Source organism: Lepidothrix coronata, unplaced genomic scaffold (genome assembly GCF_001604755.1).
Source record: "Lepidothrix coronata isolate B3197 unplaced genomic scaffold, Lepidothrix_coronata-1.0 Scaffold117, whole genome shotgun sequence".
Taxonomy (NCBI): domain Eukaryota; kingdom Metazoa; phylum Chordata; class Aves; order Passeriformes; family Pipridae; genus Lepidothrix; species Lepidothrix coronata.
Window position 1 is genome coordinate 1,403,625 of NW_016690297.1, and position 8,080 is coordinate 1,411,704.

Consider the following 8,080-nt stretch of genomic DNA (forward strand, 5'->3'; position numbering starts at 1 on the left):
TTTCATAATGTCTCCAGGTAGCATAGGGCAGGGTCAAATGTACCCTCACCTGCTGTGGAGTGTTAATTCAAATGTACAAATGTAAAGAAGAGAGAGCTTCCTTTGAAACTTCTTTACAAATTGGGCCTTGATATGATGGAAGTATATTTCCCTATGCCAAAAGGTGAATGGTTTAAAAAATCTCTTAATGAAAGGATTGAGAGCTACTCAAAAAACGTTGAAAAATTAACTCCTCAACATATCATTTTCCCATTCGATAGTACCTTTAAAATCAAGTAAATCTACAGGAGGGAGAAACTGATGCAAACAAACCAGTAAACACAGATTTTGGTAGAACACTAGCATGACACTCAAAATAAAATACTGCTTTTTAAAACAGTCATAATGCCTACATGCAGTTGAATGACTGAGGGGCTCTGTGGCAGCCATGGAACATGGTCATTTATAATCATGTCATTCCACATAAACTTGTTTGGCATGGAACCACACCTCCAAGGAGGCACCAGTCTCTTCCTCTGGAAGAGTGTGGTATATCATGTAACAGCGAGTTATATAATCTGTAGCTAATTCAACTTTTTGCCTTCGGTTAGGATAAAGGCAAGTGCTGATATACCTGCATTTTTCAAAAGGCAGTTATTCCATTTTTTCAACTAATTTCAAAGAAGACAGCGACAGATTCCTGATGGCATTCTGGTGTGTGTCCTCACCAAAATAAACCATGAACTTGAGTGTCCTCTAGCAGGGTAGGTACCTCTAAAGGTTTCTGGCAGTGGAGTACCCAAGCACACCATAAATATTAATGGAGTTATCCTTCCAACTTTGCTATGATGCTTTATTACCCCCATTTGGAAAAGGAGAATTGAATTTCAAAGTCACTTACCTAAGGCAAGACAGGAATTTTGTACTGGTTCCAGGATAGAGCTCACATTTCTGGAGTCCTCATCAGAAGTGTCTTTTTCTACCCTCTTCTGATAGACACAAAAGTAATTTTTGCACGTCAATATTTTCTGTTGACTTGGGTCTAAGCTATTGTCTCCTGCAGGTGATCATAAAGCATGTAAAAGTGAGCTCTTATTTTGGGATAGGAGATAGTGCCTCCATAAGAGAGGACCAGAATTTAATTTGCAGTCTTGCTTTCTCCTTGGCTGTCAGTAAGCACAGACCCTGAAGAAAAAAGGAGTGCTCTGTGTTGCACAACCTGCAGTGATTGCTCCAGATGATTAAGAGGTGGAATTAATACATTCCATGGATGAACTATCCAGTCTTCCTTAGCCTGAGGGATAGAAACTAAAATCCTGGGCCTAGATGGAGAATTTAAGAGACATAAAGAGTATCCCTGGAGAACAAAATAATTTGTTTGGCCTTACTGTGAGCACACTGATCAAATATGCAAAAACATACCAAATGCTTGGTAAATGGGAAAAATAAGCAAATTTCACCCAAAGAGCCTTGCATACCTGATGTTTTCAGTTTGTTTGGGTTCACATCTCTCAAGTTTTGCTCTGCATTCATTACACTCAAAAAAAATGCACATCAAATCCTACCCAGAACTGTTGTATTTTATTTACTTCAAAACCAAATAGTCTGATTTTCCTACTATACCATAACTATGGTTAGATTTGCTGAATACTTGTTCCAGAATTCAGACAACAATTTTAATTTACCCAGAATGAGATTGAGATTTGTCATTCTAGGCACAATCAGAGACATGAGCTAGAAGAACCTACGGATCTCCAAGGTGACATCTCAGTCCTCACACTGCTGAGGGACTGTTGAGCATCTAATGCACAAAACACTAAAATATTTATGTCAATATTTTAAAGCACAATGATAAATTATGTATTATGGTCCCTTAAACTGAATATGCACATCTTAATCGTAAACTGGTGGTTTAGCAAATATTGCAGTGACTTGATAGTGAGATTTAAAAGCAAGATTCCATAGCTCTCACTTTGGAGAGTGGGGGGGGGGTCATGATGCAAATCAGATGCTTTTTAGAGCGAAACCAGCCTGGAAATATTTTCAGTGAGGTCTAACCTTCATTTTGAAGACACTTATCCTCACTGTCCTCATCACTGGACATTTTAAAAACACGCGTATGATCTTGTGACTTCCAAGTCCATGACTTCTCATGTCTTATCTGCACTTGAAGTATTTCCTAAACTGACTTCACTAAGAACTTCTAGCCTGATGAAATAAAACTTTTTTTTTTTTCATAACTGTGAAGCTGTTAAGAGATAAGCAATTCTTCAGTATTTTGTGGCTTTTTCCACCAGTACATCCAGGTATCCAGACAGAAATATCTTGATACCACTTGGCCGATGTTCAGACAAAATTTTCTGTTCTGGGTTTCAGTGTGGCCCAGAGATGGAAACTATCTGTTAAACTAGGGTGTAGAATGAGTAATCTTCAGTATTTAAAGATACTTTTGTCCTTGAACACTATTCGGCTTCAAGTTCTCCTTCCAGTTGTTCTAAATCACCCTCAGGAAAAAATAACCACAGTTAGAATTAAACTTTGTACACACTTTGAACTTGTATAGAAACTGGGAAGTGTTCCTTTACACCAACATTAGACAGAGTCTGTAGGGCACAACCTCCTTCATAATGCTTAGGTCATGTGGGGATATTTCTTTGTATACCTATTAATTAAGGTGTCATGAATTAATTAGGCACAATGCCACTAAAAAAGCTATGATAAGCAGTGCATCTTATATGCTAATAGTATGGGCGTCTCTTACATAAGTGAATCATCCCTATTTCCCAAATCAGCAATTTTGCTGTGCCCCGTGGGTGAATGTCTTTCAGAGAAATTATTCCCAGAACTTCTTCAGAGAACATCTGAGACAGCACTTGAACATCACTAATTTATCTTTCCTCACCTGTGTTGGAGCTCTTTTGGCCAATAATTCTTTTACTTATGTCCCCACCCCAGGTGTGAGGTCCTACTCCTACCTTTGAATTGTCTTTGGGATCATGGCCCTGCCACAGGTATAGACTGAAACCACTGCTCTTGATGGTGGCTTTGTACCTATGCCCAAAGGGGTGTGCTCTGCTCTTAGAGCAACCTCCCTGCTTGTTGAAACACTACCCAGGAAGAGGCACAACTTAAGATGAACTGCAGTACCCATTCCTTTCAAAACTGAGTTTTCTGAGGAGATGAAATAGCAAGCTGTGATGATAAAAAAAACCCAACTTCTAAGAAAGTTACACAGTGAAGAAAACCACATCCAAGTGAGAGAAAAACGCCTAAAATGTAACAAGATTAAATAAAAAAGCTTCTTACAAAGTTAGACAGGTTAAACTGTCAAGTCATGTCAGATATTTCAAGGAGTAAAAATGGCACCTGTAACTACATCAGCTGGGCAGGACATGCATCCTCCTGTTGTTGGCTATAGGTACCACCCAAGTGGCAAGTGCTCAGCACTTCTGAAAATTAAGACAGTTGTTGAGGCAGACAGATGAGGTTACCACAGTCCTGCAAGGTTTGCCTTGTTTTGGTTTTTCTGCCTGTTTATTGTTTTCTTGTTCTTTTTTCTTTTCCTAAGGGATTAATGAAATGACAGTAAATTAAAAGGTTTTCATGTTTCAGCTACTGTCCTGCTGTTCTATACATTCTCCAAGTCCAGATGAGTTGACTTACTCTCAAGAAGAGGCAGGTTCCTTTTGTTAGCTGATGTTAAGTATTATCAGCATCTCCAGAGGCTTGGAATAAACTCAGTTCTCTTTTCATTGCAAGGCACCTGTGGACATCTACAGCATGAGCACATGGGACCTGAGGCATTTTGGCAAGTCTATACGGAAAAAAGTAGGCATCTCTGTACTATGAAAGTACCATCACTCTGGAGGATTTGGGCACCTAAAATCTGCCTCAACTGGAACTTAAGCAAGTATAACTTTTCAGGTCCCATCCAAAATTAATTGCCCAAGATTGCACAGGCGAGCTACCAAAATGAACTCTAAGCCTCTCAAACCACAGTCAAAGCCCCTGCCACTAACTCATCCTTTCTTAATTTATAGCTAACTTAATCTCCCTAGCTGGACTCTGCTCAGCTAGGATCAACAGTGGTGTAAATCACTGCAATAATACCAATCAAGAAGTTGCATCCAGTACATTTTTTCTTTGCTCACTAATGCATCAGAGAGACAGAAGATACAAAGAACATTATCAGGATTGACTTAAAAAGCATCTACAGCAAAGCAATGTGGCCTAAGATGTTAGAGAATGAGCCACATACTCTTCAGCTCTCTTTTCCTCTAAAGCCAAAATCAGTTGTCTCTGTGGGCATCTCGGTTGATTTAAATGAGTTTTGTATCAGACCCCCATACTATATGGTTAAAAGATTCTGGGCAGGAAGAACTGTCAAGGAAAGGATGTAGCTAAAATTACATTTTGATGAAAAGGGGAAAACAGGTTTTCCAAAGTACAGAGTGTTTTTGCTCTTACTGGGATGCTTTCTAAGCCCTGTTCCTTCTGTACTTTAATTCTTTTGTTACTAAAACCACAAACACTTTCCGGGCCAGGAAATCCAATGTCTCTGCAAGTAATTATCTTTACACACAATAGACACAGAAAGCATTGTCACCACTTGAGAGGTGCATATAGCTAAAATATTTACATGTAGGTATTCCCGGGCCAACAGTGGAAAATAAAGCAGGCTAATGGAAGAGCTAAAAGAGAGAACAAGGTAGATGCTTTTATAAGCAACATATTTTCTGTCTAATTTGGGGTCTTGTCATTAAATTAGAATTTTAGTATCCTAACCAAGTTAAAGATCAGCTGCATCCAGCCAAGTCCACGTATGGCAACAAGGCAGGGCAAAAGCAGAAACCAGGAATCCTGTCTGCTCTATTCGAGAGTGATTAGTCAGACTCTCAGTTCTTCATAACACTTTTCCACACCCTAGTTCTCAAAACACCATTTCAAAAAAAACCATGGAACACTTTTATAAGAGAAGAAAGTAACTAAGTTGTGTCAAAGATCAGTGTCAGAGTAAAACATAGTCCTGAACGAGCATGCACTTAACTACTTCTAACTGTGTTGTTTCATAATAGCAAAAAAGATATGTTCTAAGATCATAAAATTAAGAAATCTACCCTATTTCAGGTTAAAACCATTCCCTCTTGTTCTATCACTACCTGCCCCTGTAAAACAATTTCCTCTCCAAGCTTTCTTGTAGGTCCCCTTCAGGCACTGTAAGGCTGCTCTAAGGTCTCGCCGGAGCCCCAGAACCTCCTCTTTTCCAGGCTGAAAAGCCCCAGCTCTTTCATCCTGTCTTCACAGGAGAGGTGCTCCAGATCTTTGATCATCTTCATGACCCTCCTCTGGACTCGCTTCAAGGGGTTCAACAGGTCCAATGTTCTTCTTATGCTGGGGATCCCAGAGCTGGCACAGTACTCCAGCTGGGGTCTCCAGCAGAGTAGAGGGAGAAAGACACCTCCCTTGACCTGCTGGCCATGCTGGTTTTGATGTAGCCCAGGACATGGTTGGCTTTTTGGGCTGCAAGTGCACATTTCTGGGTCATGTCAAGCTTCTCGTCAACCAACACCTCCAAGCCCTTCTCCACAGGGCTAATCTCAATCCATTCTCCACCTAGCCTGTATTTGTTCTTGGGATTTCCCCAGCCTAGGTGCAGGACCTTGCACTTAGCCTTGCTGAACTTCATGAGGTTTTCACCAGTCCACCACTCACGCTGTGTCCAGGTCTCTCTGGATGATGTCCCCTCCCTCCAGTGTGTTGACTGCACCACACAGCTGAGTGTCGTCAACAAACTTGCTGAGGGTGTCCTGGATCCCAGTGCCTGTGTCACTGACAAAGAAGTCAAACAGTGCTGGTCCCAGTACTGACCGCTGAGGAATGTCACTCATTTCCTGTCTCCACTTGGACATTGAGCCATTGACCACAACACTTCGAATGTGACATTCAGGCAATTTCTTATCCACCGAGTGATCCATCTGTCAAATCCATGTCTTTACAATTTAGAGACAAGGATGTTATGTGAGACAGCGTCAAATGCTTTGCACAAGTCCAGATATGTTATGCTAAGAAGCTGCTAATTTAGTGGATGGACTCTGTCACATTTATTTTTTCCCCTAATAAACTAAGGAAATGTGAGTTCACCTCAAGGGCTTGGAAACTGCAGCGTGACAATGGAGTGGCAGAGTGGCTGGAGTACTGAGAAACTTTTAGAAAATCAGGCCAAGAGAGTCAGCTTTAGTGTTAGTACCAGCTTTCATCTTTGAACAGTACTGCTTACCAAGATCTAAACACTGACACTGTTTCTAACTCAAAGAATGCCTGAGCCAAAAATCCCTGAAAGCAGATAGGATGGAGGAATCCCTGAAAGCAGATAGGATGGAGGAATCTCTGCATACGTACCCTGTTTGTACTCTCTTTTGTATTCTATACACTTTTTGCTCCAATCCAACCTCACAGACAGGATGCTGGGCTGAAGAGCCCTTTGGGCTGACCCTGTGCAGCTGCTCTGATGCCCTTCTATTTATGCCATGTTTCAGAGGAAGTGGTTTTCTCTTATTCCCAATCATTGCCAACAAATAGCAAACCCCTCCAAAGTAATTTTTGACAGAGTCAACACTTGCATTCAAGGATTAGTCACACACTGCTGGAGTGAAAACAAAGCAAATGTAAACAGCAAAAGCTTTTGCCAGAAGTATGCAAGAGCCTGTGTGGGAAAGGATATGATATAAGAGCTTGTGTGATCATACATTCTTTTATTAAAATAAAACCTTTCACAACAATTCCTAACATGATTTTTTTCCCCCAAGTATCACCATTCATTAACAAAGCTTGCCTGTGCAATTATCAAATATGTAAGACTTGTGATATCAGGTAGATCCCTCTATGGGTGTATTTCAAATTGCTGTTGTTTAATTATTAAGTGCCTCCATCATGTTTTCTTTCAATATGTGTTCTTTATTTTAGGAATACATCCTGCAGTATTAAATGGAAAGATGAGCTCAGTCAAGAGTCTGAGGAGTAACATGAAAATCAGTTTGTGTAGGTTTTCTCACCTGCTGTTTTTCAGTTGTCCTAAATTATTGCCAAAGCCAAGATAGAGAAAGGAAAGAAAATTCACTATGGAGAGTTACCCTGGGCTTTGTGGCTTAAGATAGCCCTTCACTCACCTCCTTGTCATCCTTGGTTTATTGTATGAAACAAAAAGTACTGTGCCATGAAGGTTGAAAGAAAACACCCTCCTGGAACTGACTGCTTTCATAGTATGGGCAAAGTTTATTCTAACTTACAAGTTTTTTTTCAGGCAATTGTTTATTAGTCCCAACATATATTTTAAGTGATTGCGTCATAAAATGCACAGGTCTGATAAATGCAAAAGTTAAGGAACAATTTCATTAAATGTCAAAAGGGTTTGTCTTGACATTGTTAAATCAGACTGGTTTGGCTCAGAGTGGGATGGAGAAATAAGGAGATATGGGCGCTATTCATGAAACAGGAGTCCTCTTTTGGCTTCTCCATGGTAAAGTAGCCCACTTCAGTTCAAAAGGCACATGTTCACTCTGCTCAGAGTTTACCTGAATCAAAGGCTTCTTCTTTTCTAAGAAGAGGTGCTGATTGAGAAGTTTACCACTCTTTCTGAAAGGATACTCTTTTATGTTTAAAAAGTCACTGGAAGTGCTACGGGAACCCACCAGTGCTCTATTCAGGTGAGAGCCCTTATGGAAGGCTGTGATTCTGTCTTGAATTCAATAGGGGTGGATGATAAAGCATGAGCCCAGAATATCTATTAACCACCAGTGTTCACTCACAAAATGAGATACCAGATTTTAAATACCTGCCTTATTTGAGGTTAAAATATTTAAACCCCTTCAAAATATCCTAAGTGAGGGTTTTAAAGATAAAAAATAGTGATATTTTGCTTGAGTCTTTTATTAGCTTCCTCCCAGAATAATCGTTCCAGAAAAAGCAAAATATTTTTTCAGTCCTTGGTTATTTTACCAAACATTAAAAAAAAAACAAACAAAAAAAAAAACAAACAACAAAAAAAAAAACAGTTTTAGGGAGACCTAGAATTTTGGCATGTTCTTGGTGTGAAATTTCTTGG